This window comes from Rhinichthys klamathensis, unplaced genomic scaffold (assembly GCF_029890125.1).
Source record: "Rhinichthys klamathensis goyatoka isolate OS25496 unplaced genomic scaffold, OSU_Roscu_1.1 h1tg000021l_1, whole genome shotgun sequence".
Taxonomy (NCBI): domain Eukaryota; kingdom Metazoa; phylum Chordata; class Actinopteri; order Cypriniformes; family Leuciscidae; genus Rhinichthys; species Rhinichthys klamathensis.
In genome coordinates, this window is record NW_026606572.1 from 3,002,953 (window position 1) to 3,018,609 (window position 15,657).

The 15,657-nt window shown below is 39.3% G+C and overlaps 1 protein-coding gene across 2 annotated transcripts in view; it reads right to left on the reverse strand.

Moving 5' to 3' along the window:
- thsd7ba (thrombospondin, type I, domain containing 7Ba) overlaps positions 1 to 15,657 on the reverse strand; it is a 281,426-nt gene that overhangs the window by 213,981 nt on the left and 51,788 nt on the right. For both annotated transcript variants that reach the window (XM_056241724.1, XM_056241715.1), the window contains exon 2: positions 4,621 to 4,950. The gene's annotated coding sequence lies outside the window, so the exon portion shown is untranslated. The remainder of the gene's footprint in view (positions 1 to 4,620; positions 4,951 to 15,657) is intronic.

Consider the following 15,657-nt stretch of genomic DNA (forward strand, 5'->3'; position numbering starts at 1 on the left):
AAGCTTGTGGGCTCAGACTGGAACACAGTGTGCAGTCTTAAGAACCTGAGAAAGCTTCTGCGCTTCAGGATTCATGACACTTCAGTCGAGATTTTCTCAAGGAGCACACACCTTAACTCTTTCAGGCAGAGGCATGGACTCTCATTCAGATTTCCATTTATACTGCCATTAATGGGTAACAAACCATCCAATTTAAATATGCACTGGTTCAAATTCCAAAGGCTTGTAGGTCATGCAGGTCTCTCCTTCTTAAGTTCTCTCCTTCTGAATTGGATAAAAGCAAACTTTGTCAGCAGGCTGAAAGTCTTTCTAGTTTGGGTGGGTTATATATCAGATTGGTGTGAAAAGTCATGTGCTCAAATATATCTTCAAAGAAGCACATGGGAATTAATTTATTAGTATTAGCTGAGGCAGTGAATTTCACATCAACATCAAACAGAAGGCTTTTCACCATTCTTGCCGTGTGATCTGGTGTTACATCTACATGTGCTTTTTCGGCATTTAATAATAAGCGGTTTAAATACAGTACATGTTTTTTTTTACATATTTAATATTTTTAGAAAAAAATAAATGATGAGGATTTAAATTTATACTCATATAAATGTTTTTTTTTTATAATATATTTTTTTTTATAAATTTCTTATATTATTATATTCTATACATATCGGTTTCACTTTATTTTGATGGTCCCTTTAACACATTCTGTTGACTAAGTAACTTTGCACCTATGTCTACTAACTCTCATTAGAGTGTTATCAGAGTATTAGTAGACTGGTGGTAGGGTTAGGGTTAGAATACTATAAGTTGACATGTACTTGCAAAGTTACTTATAGTCAGTAGAATGTCTGCTGGGGAACCATCAGAATAAAGTGTTAGCAGATATAGCAGACAGTCTACTAATACTCTAATGAGAGCTAGTTGACATGTAGTTACAAAGTTACTTATATTCTTAATTTTCAAAAAAGACCATCAAAATAAAGTATTACCCATGTATCATTATTGTAATATCAGGACAGTTGTTTTACAATCACATTTTTGGCTTTATGCTTTTAGGGCCAGATCTACTAACAGCTTGCATCAGTGCAAACCCTCTTTTGGCGTTAAAAAAGTACTATCAGGATTTACTAAAGACATGCAGTGAAAAATTAGTGCTGAAAAGACGTGGACAGGGTCATTTTTGCATAACATTCTGACATTATTGCATATGCATTTGTAGGAGTTTCCCTTTCAGACGCTAAATTTATGGGAGGAGAGTATTTGAATGATTCATATAAGGTGATTTACTAAGTTTTGCGCTAGTCAATTCACTGGTATTTGCGCCATTATTTAAAGCCTCAAAAAAGCATAAAGATGCTAATCTGCTCTTGGTAGATTGCGTTGGTCATTATGGAAATGATCCGGCAGCGTTCTTTAATTTGCACGTCGTCACTAGATCACGCGCAGAACTTTCTACTCCCATCTGGACTTTTTTGGAATTGTGCTCTCAAGCTAATTTGCCCTGTTAAGCTAGCCTGGATGCCAGCCCGAACCCCGCCCACAACATTATTTGGTCGGGAAGTTCGGTCTGGACTCGATCCATTGGGGAGTAATTATGATCGGTTCAGAATTAGTCGGGCCAATCAAATTGCCAGGGCGGGCTTTATACGATGATGGACAGATGATCTGCAGTTACGTAATCATCACGTTATCAAAGAGCGCTTGGGTTGAACTGGTTTCCCTCAAAAATGACTGCAGCTGGAGAACTGAGATGTATAGATTCCGCTATCGCGTCTGTTGTAAAAGAAATCGACAGCACATTCATTTTAAAAGACGAACAGAGAACTGCAATCAAGGCATTTGTCGATCGGAAAGAAGGGTTTGCCGTCCTTCCTACGGGATTCGGCAAAAGTTTAATTTATCAGCCGGCTCCGATGGTCGCTAAGAAGATGGGACGCAATGAAAACCCTGTGGACGCTGTGGTTTCTCCTTTGGTCGCACTCATGGAGGACATTTACACTGACATTTACACTCATTATTTTACTACTTCTTCCAGCGTGCGTGTAGTTGAGTTCTGTTGACAATTTGCGTAGCTCATAAAAAAAAAAACACTTACTGCTTTGCTCTGATTGGTTGTAGGTCTATCCAATTGAGTGCAGAGTTTTTTTTTTTCCTGGTTCGGTTAAGACACGCCTCATAATCAAAGCCCTATGGAGCAGAATCAGACACACATTCTGACTAGAATATGAGTATGACGAAGTCAGGCTACTGTTAAGCAACTCTGGCCCTTAATTTAGAAAAGAAAATCCTAGAAAATGTGTATTTAAATCTCACGTCCTGATTTTGTAGGATTAGACACATTTAGTTGATCCTGGAACAACATTCCTCTCCAAAAATGTAACCCTAACCCAATCCCTACCCCTAAACTTAACCCCACCCATGTTATCCCTGAAATCAGAAGAAAATGGTAGGTGAATAACACTGATTTAGAAACTCCTAAACCTGGTTGTAAGCATAAACTGTAAACTTGTCCCTCAAATCTGATTGGTTGATTGGAATGATGATCCAGGAACATGTTGCACTTGGTGAAATCAGGTTCTGCATTAAAATCACTTAAAGTATTAATTGCATTTTTAATGTATTTTGGAATAAATTAATAGATGTGGACAAAAAATAAGTGGCATTGACCCACACAGGAATATGTGCATGTTTTAAAAAGTATGAGCAACCATGTCCACCCAACCTGAGTGGTATTTTTCTCCCCTGTCCAAAAGTACATTACAAATACTTCCTACGTCCAACTCTAAAGCAAAATTAGATGTTTGAACCAATGTGCCTAAAAAAACAGCATTATCTTTTTGAAATGGGGAATACTGATCCTCCCCAAATCTTCACGTGGGACAGGGCATCTGAGCTGATCCGTCTGTAAACAGGTGGGCCCGGTAATTAACGTTTGATTACAACTCCCACGGTATACACTGTCTGTAACAGGTCTATTGGAGTCTCAGCCAGGCTCGTTCCATTAGATCTTTCTCTGCAGGACACAACTGGCTCTGACAGCAAAGAAAACAAAAGCTCCTAATCCTGTTTACTGTATCACAGACGCCTTCCCCTTGCTTCAATTTCCATACAGTAATGCGTCCAATTGGCTTGTGTTCGACAAGTTGAGCAAACCTTTGAACGCCACCTGTCATTTCTGCTTCCTTATTTGTCCATAAAACCATGAAAGCACACAACTTGATAATAAGCCTCTACCTGCACTTTATTAGCGAGCTGGCATCATAAAAGAAAGAGAGAAATAAGAAGTTGTCTTGACACTAATATTTTAAAGTTGAACTCAGTTTCTTTTCCCTCATTAAAAAGTTGTACTTCTCAAAAAAAAAAGGAACAGTACTTTAAAAAAAGGTAGTATATTGTTCCGTTTTCTCCCTGAACAATGTCGTGAGTTACTATGGCAATAGAGGGAATGCATTAACGTCACTTTCCCACCGGAACAGCCCCCCTCAGCCGGACTGAGTGGCAAAAGAGCTGCTGCGCGGCTGGAGTTAATAGGGGAAACTGCGAAAATGCGGGTAAAACAAACTATTATCAGTTTAAACTAAAAGTTGGACTCGATATAGTGTTCCTTACAACTTATCAAAGATCCAGTGATCCATGGATATTGACATGCAGCCAGGAATCGTGTTTCCTGACATTTATATAGAAAATTTGCCTGTAAACGTTTTATGTAAATACAATATAGATAGGTCTAAATCAGAGTGATCACTTACATTAATGTTATACTGTATATCATCTTATCGTCCAGCCCTAAAATTTGTATAGTTTTTTGTCAGTGTTTATTTAAAAACATCCAATTATGCAGAATATAGTCTGTTCTGTAGCTTTTTGCAGTCTGTAAAAATATACAGTACCTCAGATTTCTGGTCAAATCTAGTTGTACAGTCAATCGCAAAGCTCTTTCCTGTTTTAGATGTGTTTTGTGTGTTTTTCACGGCATTCACGCTGAAAACAAATGCTGCCGCTCAGTCTTTTTGCCACTTAGTGGCAGGTATAAATACAACTTATACGTATACCTATATATAAATGAATATATGATAGAATTCCCAAGTGAAACCTTGTTAAAAGCATCTATCAATGAAATTTCTGAATTAAATCACCATCTTAAAAGCAGTCCAATATAATATGACCCATACTAAAATGGCATCATGATGCTGATTGGCTGATGGCATCACAAAAACCACATGCAGTCGCCATGCTAACCTGCCAAACCCCTGGAGTGTACTACAGTACACGGGTAAAGTTATATTATGTTGGTAAAATACTCAGTTGTATGGGTAAAATGCTTTAAAACACTGATCATACTTTACACAATGAGAAACCTCAGCTGAGCCACCTTGTCAGACCGGTCTTATAATTGAATAAATAGATGTCTCCTGTAAGTGACATGCAGTGAGCACAGGGACCCAAAATGGCAGCTATTTCTCTTCATTAATTCTAGCTGCACAGGGAAAGGAAGAAAAGCAGCTTGGCAGAGACCTCTCACGCAACACTGTACTTCCACCCATTACAGACTCGAAGACGGTTGAGCCCAGACTGGGGAATTCGGCTACCGGGCAATTAGACCGAGGACACGGCGGTTTCTACCTGAAAGGAAAGGCTGGGACTCATCACTTTAGCTGTGGCAGTGAGGTGAACAGCTGGATGGCTGAGGCCCACTAATGCCGCTGGCAGCTGAATGCTCCTCAGAAGCTCTCTGTGACACGGGGACAGCAGATAAACACGGCCTTTCCTCCTCCCCCTGATGCATCATCTGCCAGCTAATCCTCAGTGGCTCCCCCTCGGGAAGATCAGAGCGTGAAAGATGTGTCTGTCACACCATCACCGACCGTGAGAACAGATAACCCTTTGGCGATTGCTGGATGAAGTATCCACTGCCGGAAATTCCTCCCAGGAAGTGTCCCGAAGCCAGCAGGGCTGAAAAAGGGGCGAGAGAAAGGGAGGGTTTTAGGTTGGACAAACAAAGCAGAAATAGTTGAAAACATGCCCTCAGATAATAACACATACTTTGAGGAGAAGACCTGGTGTGGTCAGAGGAATTTGGCTTAGTTTTGTTTTAAAACCTAGACAACTGCCTCAATGTCTCATCCCAAACCTCATACATGATCAATCTGGAGTCTACAGTGGAAACGACTTACAGACGGCACCGAAATGGTGCTCAGCACTGGAGACCTGACACAAAATTTCTAAAAGAGTTTAGTGTTACCAATGTAGTGTTTGGTCAAACAAATGCAACCTTGGTGAGCAAAAGAGACTTCTCTTAAAAATAATTTTGAAAAAATTACCCCAAACTTTTGAATGGCAGTGAATATTCTCTGAAAACACGTCTTATTTACACAATTTTGCTTCCAAGTTCATTGATCTTATTTTAAGGATGTATAAGTTTACCAGAAAACACAGTGATTTTACATTGCCCTGGATACGGACATCTGGGGCGAGTTGCATAAACTTAGCTACTATGTTAATAATGTGTCTTAACTAGTTTGACCAACTAGCAGTAAGACAAGAGTGGGTTTTAGCTGAAAGCATCCCATAACTTTGTCTCATTTCACAAGTTTCAGTCCTCACTGTGGAATTACTGTGGCACTTTATCAGCTGTCATCCACCATCAGAGCTTACTAAAAACAGTAAAGAGAGAGTTCTGCTGCTTCTGTTCCCTCCTCATGGTTGACATTCAATGATTACCTGTCAACACTGCATGCTGGACTGGCTAGCTTATCCTGCTGATTCTTTCATTCTATTAACACCCCATGCCCTCCTTCCATCTTCTCTTCTCTCCAACCCACTGTCATATATTGACTTCCAATGCTATGCTTTACCTCCCTCCGCCAACTCTGAACTCTGTCTTATTTCCCAGGGCTTTTAAGTGCCCACCATTGTGTCCAAAATGGCTTTCCCAAACTTCAAGAATGTGGCACGTTTCATTCTCAGTGCAAGAGAGAGAGAGAGAGAGAGAGAGAGAGAGAGAGAGAGAGAGGGGGGGGGGGATTGTACCTCAAGGAAAAACTTGATCGATTCATTCTTGCGATTTCAGTCACACTTCAGTGGTGAGGAGATAGCATATAGGGATCGGTCTTGGAACATTGCTTCCCATAAAACTCTCAATGGAGAGTGACAGGTTCAAATTTCTGTTGACTCCATCTTGGATTATTAATGCTTTGAAGGTTTTATTTTCAACAAGCTCTCCAATGGCAAGTTTCTTTTGAGGGGTTGGTTGATAGGAATGTTCTGCTAGATTGGACTTTTTTTTTTTTAATGGGAAGATCTTGGTTGTTCCATTCCAGTCTTGTGCTGGTCCCATCATGTCTCATTTACTCTATGCCATTATTTAATGCAAACACATGTGATGCATTACATAATGGAATGACTGATATGAGGATGAAAGTGGATGTTGTTAAATGATGAACTACTTTATTGGAGCAGATAGTATAGTAGGCAAAGTTTAGGGCTGGTAACTGGAAGAATACTGGTTCAATCCCTGCAATCAGCAAAAAATAAGCCATTGTTGCTCTGTCCTGCAGCGTTTAGTTCCAACCTGCTTCAGCACACATGCCTTTGTATTTTCAAGCGATCCTGAAGAGCTTGATGAGCTGATTCAGGTGTGTTTGATTAGGGTTGGAACTAAACTCTGCAAGACAGTGGCCCTCCAGGAGCAGGATTGAAGCCCTCTCCTCAAATGGGTTATTCTCTAAGCGGATTGTTACTGTATTAAGTGTAAAGTCGCTATGGACAGAACTGCCAATTTTAAAAAAAGAACAGCCCAGAGGAAAGAATATTAAAAAATGAGATCTCTTTAGCATCTCAAATGTTTGCCCAAGACAAACAAAAAATAGGGTTACTTTACCATCAAATGGGCTTTTGCTTGAGTCTCCTGCTTCTCACACTTGTTTCCTGAGACAAAAACTCTAACAATCTCACCACGGTTTCCTTTAAAGTTTTAGAAGAGATCTCATCATCACACACTAGAGACACGCTAGGGATCACCAACCCTGCTCCTGGAGGGCTACTGTCCTGCAGACTTCAGATCCAACCCTGTTCCAACACACATGCATGTAATTATCAAGTAACCCTGAACAGCTTGATTAGCTGGTCCAGGTGTGTTTGATTGGGGTTGGAACTAAAATCTGCAGGACAGTAGCTCTCCAGGAGCAGGGTTGGTGACCCCTGCCGGCTAAAAACTCTGGGGCTCTCATATTTGTCTCCTCTAAAGTTTAGACGAGATCTCAACAACTTTACAAATCAAATATTTCAGTATGAACTCAAATATTTCTACAATACATTAATAATCAAATTAGTCAAGGATTGAGTCGTAAGCCATTTAATGTGCCTTTAAAACCATTAAGAAAGCTCCAGGGTAACTGTTCCTGTAGTAAGACTTCTGTAAGTCAGATTTGATCGGGTACATTACTATTTCCAAGAATAAATGATGTGCCCAGTACAGCACTATTCTCTTATTGTGTGTCAGCAATTAAGAGTAGACCTTATTTCTGCACATCTTCACTCTTAATATAGGCTTAAACTCTGAATTTATGGATTGTCTTTGACTTTAGTGTATTTTACAGTAGGTACTTGACTTGGTGCACAATTTATAAAGTTGTTGAGGTCTCTTCTAAACTTCTTAAAAAGAGACAAATGTGAGAGCTCCAGATTCTCAAGCTAAAGAGAAAAATCTGAGCCTAGTCTGTGATGCTGAGATCCTGTCTGAAACTTTGTGGGAAGAAAATATGAGACCACAGAGTTTTTAGTTCAGGAGAAAAATCTGAGCACAGTGTGTGCTTTTGTTGAGGTCTCTTCTAAAACTTTAAAGGAGACCATTGTGAGAGCGTTAGCATTTTTTTTTTTATTCAGGACACAAGTGTGAGAAGCAGGAGACTCTCAATCAAAAGTCTCAATTTGATGCTAAAGTAACCTCATCTATGTCTAGCAGAAACATTTGAGATATGAAAGCATTTGTTCCCCCCTTCTGGGTAGCTTCAATCTCATTCATCCACACCATTTCAATCAAACACAATACATGCATTGTCATTTTTGAAGTCGTTTAGAGTAGACAGTGTTTTCTTGCACAATGATTTAATTGAGGAAATCATGACCTATATTTACATGCATGCAAAATGTAAGAATAAAAGATACGCAACAACCATGAAGCACTGGTATATTAGTGTTACATTTGATAAAAAGAAAGTATTTATCTCTTACTAAACATCTTACACTTATCTAATCCCTTTCTACTGTGTTTGGCTACATATAGAATGCTGGGCACTGAAGATAATTTAAAATAGTAACCTTTAATATTCAGAAATGTATAATAGTATTTAAATGATAGTTTCAGTATTTACAATATTAGGAATATAATTGTTTTTCTCCTAAAATAAAATTCAAAATATCTGAAGACAAAGCTGATACCTAAATTAGACATAAGTACCACTCAGTATCCTGAGCTTAGAGAAACCTTTGTCAGAACCATAGCCAGCACATTGACATCGATGCATAACTGCACCTGCAAACAATATGTTTTCTAAAATCGGCTCAATATATAAAACATGTTTGATATCCTCAGACTAGATGTAAACTACACGATTTTCTGTGAAATCTGTCAACTCAAATCTGAAGATTGGCTCTGACTTTCGACAACTAGCCTTGACAAGTCAAATAATCAACTTGTCCAGACTGAAAGTCGGGGGAAAAGTTGTGTATTCCAGCCTTAAAATGCTCAGAATTCAGAATATTAGACTTATTTCTGAAGGATCATGACTCTGAAAACTGGAGTAATGACTGCTAAAAAAGAAAAATGTTTAAAATGTTAAAAATGTTATAATATAAAATAACTGTTTTGTATTTAAATATATTTCACAATTTAATTGTTTGTACAGTATTTTCAATCAAGCAAATGCAGCCTTGGTGAGTATAAGAGACTTTTCAAATGTGTATGTGTAAAAATATTTACCACTTACTATTCACCAGTTCCATAACACACTATTCAAAAGATTTTATTAAATGCAAATGACAGCCACAGCCCTTCAATACAACAAACAAATCCCTCACAGACAGACTGTCCATTCAGTCCTGTTAATCTATCCTGGTAAATCTCTCAGATAATTCAAATCTCCTGTGCCTGTGTGCAAAAAAATCAATTAAACGGCCAGCGGTCATGGGAGAAGCCCATTACACTTTATCATGAGTTTGCAGTGAAGTCAGCACAGGAGAAGAGGAAGAGAGAAGAGTAGTGGAGAGGTCAGGGTTGTGAACTCAATCAACTCACTGGTTATTGTGAGACCCTCAAACCCAGGGGGCCACTGTCATCCTGTCTCCACTGACTGGCCCTGCTGCAGGTGCTTAGACATGGATGGTTAAACAAGTGTAGGGACGGGTCAGGTCACGTTGCACATTGATGGCCTAGGGGACGAGGAAGGAATTCATATGAGGACCGTTTTACAGTCCTGCACCTTAGCTCAAACAAGAAACAAACTTCTGAGGCCATCGGAAATCCAGGTTTCTTGACCCCACTCACCACAAACATAATGGTAAACTAATATACTTTCATCATCACACCCAGCATGGCATAGCTGTCATCTTAGTAAGCTTTCATTCTCCCTCCATTGTTTTACTTGCAAAACAAGTAAAGGACTCCAAATGAAGTTATATTAGTGATGTCATTTGATAGGATTGCAGGAAATGTCATGATTTCCATTACACGAGAGTAGATGTTAAAACTTCATGCTGATTTGTACTCGGCTTTCGCCAAGATAAGCAACACTAAGACGTAGCTTTACAGTAAACTATGCTTCACCCATTTACGCTTCTTTCCATATGGTGGTGTGACTCCCCTTCTGTCCGGCGTTAACGACTGCAGTGTACTTGGCGCGTCAGCACACGCGACGGCTGCAACTACAGTGTGGTCTCCCTAGTGGACCAGCACGACAACCGTCTGGATTGGGCCAAGTAGGGGACATCTCTAGGGTCTTCAAGTGGGCACCTTCCGTCCTCAGTGTTTCGTCGACTAACCCACGACACCTCAAGAGGGCTCGACAGTGACTCTGGCGTCCCAGAGTCACCCCCCTCCGTCCACCACTCAACTCAGCCCAGCTTACTGACCTCTACATCCCTCCTGCTGCTGAGACCTAACCACAATCTCTCCGCAACCCAACCATACGCGCCAACCCGTTTGACTAAGGCTGTCGAGCCCCACTGGTGCGTTAATATGTAGTTTCAGTGGCAACGGTTCCGTATGGCATACCACCTACCGCAGAGTATTAATACATTTGAGAACATTTAAGATTAAATTTTACTACACAATTTGGAGCTTCTTGGTGATACAGAAACAATATAAAATAATGGATCACATACATCCAAACATAGCTGTTGACTACACTAGAGGGGCTTTTGTACCGGGTAGTTCTAGGAACTACACTCTAAAAAATCTTGGGTTATTTTTTCTACCAAAATCCTGGGTTGAGCCTTTTGGGTCAATTGTTTGGGGGGTTGTTTTAACCCAGTGTTTTTTAGAGTGTAGCCACCAGGATGGTTCCCCGAGAACTAACAATTCCCTTTTGAACGAACATTTTCCTGGTTGCCTTCGGACCACCAGTAGGAACTTAAGTGACGTAAGCTATCCTTGTTGTTGTGACTTTGATTTTGATGGTGCTGAGAACCCGTCATGCCTCTGTTTCTCTGGGGTGGTACATTAAGGATTGAGCTTATATACCCCACTAAGTGACTTTCAACTTCCTTGTAAGGTATAAAAACATGTTGCTTATGTTTAAAAATGGAATGTATACCTCATGCTTACACATGGTACAATCCACTTTCCATATTAAGAAACTATCCTTCTGTGAATACATTCATGGTACATTTGCATCAGTTGAAAAACATTCCTTTCCTTGTAAAGAACATACCAACTTTACACATTTGATGTATCATCATCAGTGGAACATCTCTGCTCAGTGAATGTTACATTGCACGCATACTTATATGCAAAATATAGCTCATCCCATATCTCTCATCAGCACACATGTACAACATTCTCTGACTTCACAAAATACTATGACATTATTATGAAAATTAATAAAGAAAAATCATACTAAAAAATAATATTAAACAATAACATTTTAGTCTTCAGACCCTACTCTGAAATAGGAGCTAAATTAGTTCCTCCAAAAGGAGTTCCTAGAACTAAAATCGTTCCTAGTTCCTGCGGTGCGAACACGCCAAAATCCGGGTACTTCCGCCAATAGTTCTAGGAACTATGAAAATGTTCCTCCGGTGCGAAAGCCCCTTAGTATTTACCTGTTCACCAGTTATTTTAGCTAAGCAAAGAAACCTATGGAATAATAATACTGTCCAGGATTTTTTTTGTGTGTGTGTGGTGGAGAGGAGATCAAAATGAAGAAGACATTTATTTATTCCTTTCTGATCAGGTATTTTCTGAAAATTTACTTCAATATCAATTATGACATGAATAAATTCAAATAAGAAGAAATCCTCTATAATTCCTTCACACCTGTGGATTTGTGGCTTATTAAGGGAGTTTAACATGTGCTGCTCTCCTGGTAATCCATGAAAGCCTCATGCTAAAGTTTCCTGAAATGTAAATCTGACACAAGCTGCGAAAATTGATGGATACAATTAGCTTGTCTACTAGCATATGCTGTGCTCCGAGAATTCAAATTGGTGTGATTAATTGTGAAGCAAATGTGTGCAGACAGGCAAGCTTTAAAGAGACAAAGCAGCAGTAAAGAGTTTCAACATGGACAAACTTGAAGCTTTACTGCATGAAATCAATTTCACCCAAATATGATAAGGAAATTAATTTTGAGACAGTTTAATCAAATAGTCTGCCATTTCAATTAATTTGATGAAAACTCATTGTGAACTGGCTACCAGTAACAATTACATGCAAGGGTATAAACAAGTAGCCCCTGGACTGCAATTATGTTAAACAGACTGGCGAGGATGGAAAACTTAATCATTTACTCTAACTACTCGATTCAGAGTCAAAGATGACATTTAAGTGCCAGAGTCTGTCTGAAATTGACCTATGCTCTGAATTCAATGGAAATACACAATTCTATAAACTTTAATGCAATTTCTTCAATTGCGCAGGTCATTTTCAAAGGTATTTCTATTTTGGAGAGTTGCCAACAGTTTTTACATTAAGCTTCAAGTGAATCACACTGGCAAAAAAATATATAGCCTAAAGGTTAGGCTTTAGCTATGCTCATATTAAACTACCTCAAATCACTACTAAACAAAATGGTATAACATAAGAGTCATTCTCTTTAAAAATAATTGAAGGATTATTACTCGTTTCTCTCTCTCTCTCTTTCAATATTTTTTTGCCTATGACTAAACCTCTTTCTTTTAGCGAGAGATTGTTCGGTTTGGTCTAAGAATACAAAAGGACAATAGCTTTAATGATTTCAGACAGCATGTTCCCAGCGTGGCAGAAAGCAGCTGGATTTCAGCATTGAACTGATGGAGCCACAATAAACCACTTTGCCTTACAATGAAATGCTGGGTTAAAAATAAGTTATGGTCAGTGGGTAGAGATCTATACGGCGATCTTTATCTTCAGCATTTTAAAGAAGCATTCCTGAATCCATGTGCTTATCTTAGAATCCCGTTAGGGCTACAGCAGGCCTGCTAATCCCAATAAATGCATTCACTCATTTGAATGGAATAGCTGGTGCACACCATTGATTACACATTGTTCGTTTTCCACGCTGTCTGCATGTGGCTGTGCAATATCCCAGAGGACTGAAAAAATCACAAATGAGATCTCTTTAATCCAATTGCTGTCTCCTAGACAGTAGTGAGATTAAATTGGGGCAAATGGAGACTTTTGCTCAAATCTCTTGTTTCCCAAAGTTTCCTTCATTCAAAAACCAAAATTCTGTTACTCATCCCCATTTGTTCATGAATTGAGCCGATCCAGTTCTTGAGTTCAACTTACTGACTCAATGAGCCGGTAGCAGCCATTAAAAGCTCACTGGAGGGGAAGATTATCAGTTCATCAAACAACTTCAATTCTAATCTTTTTCTCACACAAACCAAGTAATGCCCTGATAGCACCACAAAGTCACAGTTCATACAATTTGGGGAGAATATATGAATGCATAATTGTCTCTGCATATTAAAGGACAGATGAAGGTATCTCAATCTAATATCTTCCACTATACAGTATACACCCAAATTATGCTAGTATTTCTCCATGTGTCTCCTCTAAAGTATTAAAAGAGATTGCAACACTATCAGAAACTGTGCTCCTCGTATTTAGCAATGTCTACAATCATTTAGTAATTTTACTTAAACGAAAATTAGAAACATTGCTTTGACAACTGACTTATTTAATATAGGTTATCGTGTAATATTTATATTTTATTACAACAAATTAACAAATATGAGTTTTAATTTAATAACAACAACTTTGATCCTGTCATTACTTGTCATTTCAAAACTGTATGACTTTCTTCTGTGGAACACGAAGATTGAAATGGGGAAGATACAATGAAAATCAATGGACAAAAGATGGAAATTCCTGTCTGAAGAGTAAATGAGCAACATTTAGAAGCAGCTTATGGCAACAATAGTCTCATTTGTGTCTGTTTTTATAACCCATAATAATAAGAAAAGTTCTATGAGAAATAAGATAAAGTTAATGCTTAAATAAATCATAATTGAGAACTCCATTAAGTCCTGTGAACTATGAAAGAGAAATCTCAGGGTATTAAAACATTCCTCCGGGATGACAATACCACCCTTCCACCCCATTTGACATTCTCCTTAGTCTATTAATGCTTCTGGATTCTTAGCGTGATGACAAAAAGTAGCCAAGTGTAACAATTAATGGTGAGGGTGTCGAATATGTCAAGAAGCAAGCCAACGTGATGTGTGGTCTTCATTAGGTGCCATTAAAAGCTTTAAGCAGTGAAAGTCAAAAACAGACTGAAATAATGAGTGTCTGAGAACGGGTGCCAGAATAGAGAAGTGTCTTGATGAACTAGTTAAAAAATAAAAAGAGAGGTATGACACGTGAGAACAAACACCTGGAGCCCCCTCAGGTGAAGGGACAGTGATCCTGTCAGCACATGAAAAAAGGCTTGTCAGAGCTGATTTTAATTGGCCGCTTTTAAGGTGGCTGGTTGTATCTGGGAAGAAGAAAGCGCCTCCCTTCAAGAGGCAGTGGAGGTTGTGCGTATGCGAGGGAGAGCCGAGAACATCTAGACGGGAAGCAGAAACTAAAAATAAATGATCCGTTCACTCAGAATGCTGATATGTGGCGAGAGCAAGGTAGAGAGGAAAAGAGTGAGCCGGTGTGTGACAAGAGAGATAGAGTGAGCAAAAAATTTGAATCAGTGTTTGTTTGAAACCATACACCCCCCAACCCCCTCCCCTCAAAAAGCAAAAAAACAGGCGGTTTGGGTTTACAGGGAAGAGGAAGAAGCAAAATTGTAATTAAATCCTTCGCACCACTGTTCCACCTGACTGCCTCGTCTCGTTAAGCAATTTATAATTAACACAGCGCAGGCGAAAACATCCTCCCCGCCCTCTATGTGATATGATAACTCAAGGTGAGCAACAGGAAGGCTGTCCATCGCATGTCCAGGGGGAAGCGGGATTATTCGTAAGCGGGTCTGTTCTGTATGGCTGCCTGATAACACTGGGCCCCCCCTGGTTGAACAGACACCTGGTTGCCCAAATCCCAGCAGCCCTCCCCTCCGGAGCAGACCACTAATCAGGCGCTATAGTGAGTTAGAGAGAGAGAGATAGAGCCAGTAAGACTTGAGTCCCAACTTCAAGACAGGCCACAGCTGAGCTCAAACCTGTTAAAGTCAATTATGCAGGGGACGAGTTCCAGGAGAGGGGAGCCATGGGTGAAATTAAAACCTGGCTCTTGAGGTGACAGACTGTGTGAAGGAATAATCTTATAAACACCTGAAAAGTCATCAAAATAATATTGCTGGCAAATTAAGCACTAAGCAGTTGCACCACATTGGCATGTGGCATTTACTGCATTTTATTCAGAAAACCAGTGTTGCCCTGTGGCCCCGTTTACACCTGACATTAAAGTTGTCTGCCTATTTTCTAAATGTATGTTACTGATCTTATTGTGAATAATTAATCTGTGCATGTTTCTTTTTTCTTCTTTTTTTTACCTTGTATTCACATTCAGATCTGCCTCTATCCAATCGACGACTGACAGATAGAACCAAGACCCCACGCTACATTTTTTTCTTTTTTCCAAATTCGATTTCACTCGGATGTACATCACAATGAGGAAAATAAAGATCTGTCACCGTTTCATTGTGACTAAGATGAGTTTCATATCTGGATATATTTTTTAGCTAGACTGGATTTACACCTGCATTCTAAGTGTGATCAGAGATCCGAAAGAGCTCATTGTCACTTCGGTCAAAGCCACTAGAAGGCAAGCCAGCAACCTTTAGCCAAAAAAAGCGTAACGGCTAATGCTAACACTGGTACGCAGGGAAGGAGACCAGAGGCAGGTTTTTTTTTAATGGATGTCAATGAAGAAGAGGCTTCACTACACTGAATAAACAGCTTTTGTGAGGAAATAGCTTATTTAATGAATCAATAGTCTGTCCACAAATCTTTAACATGTTTTAC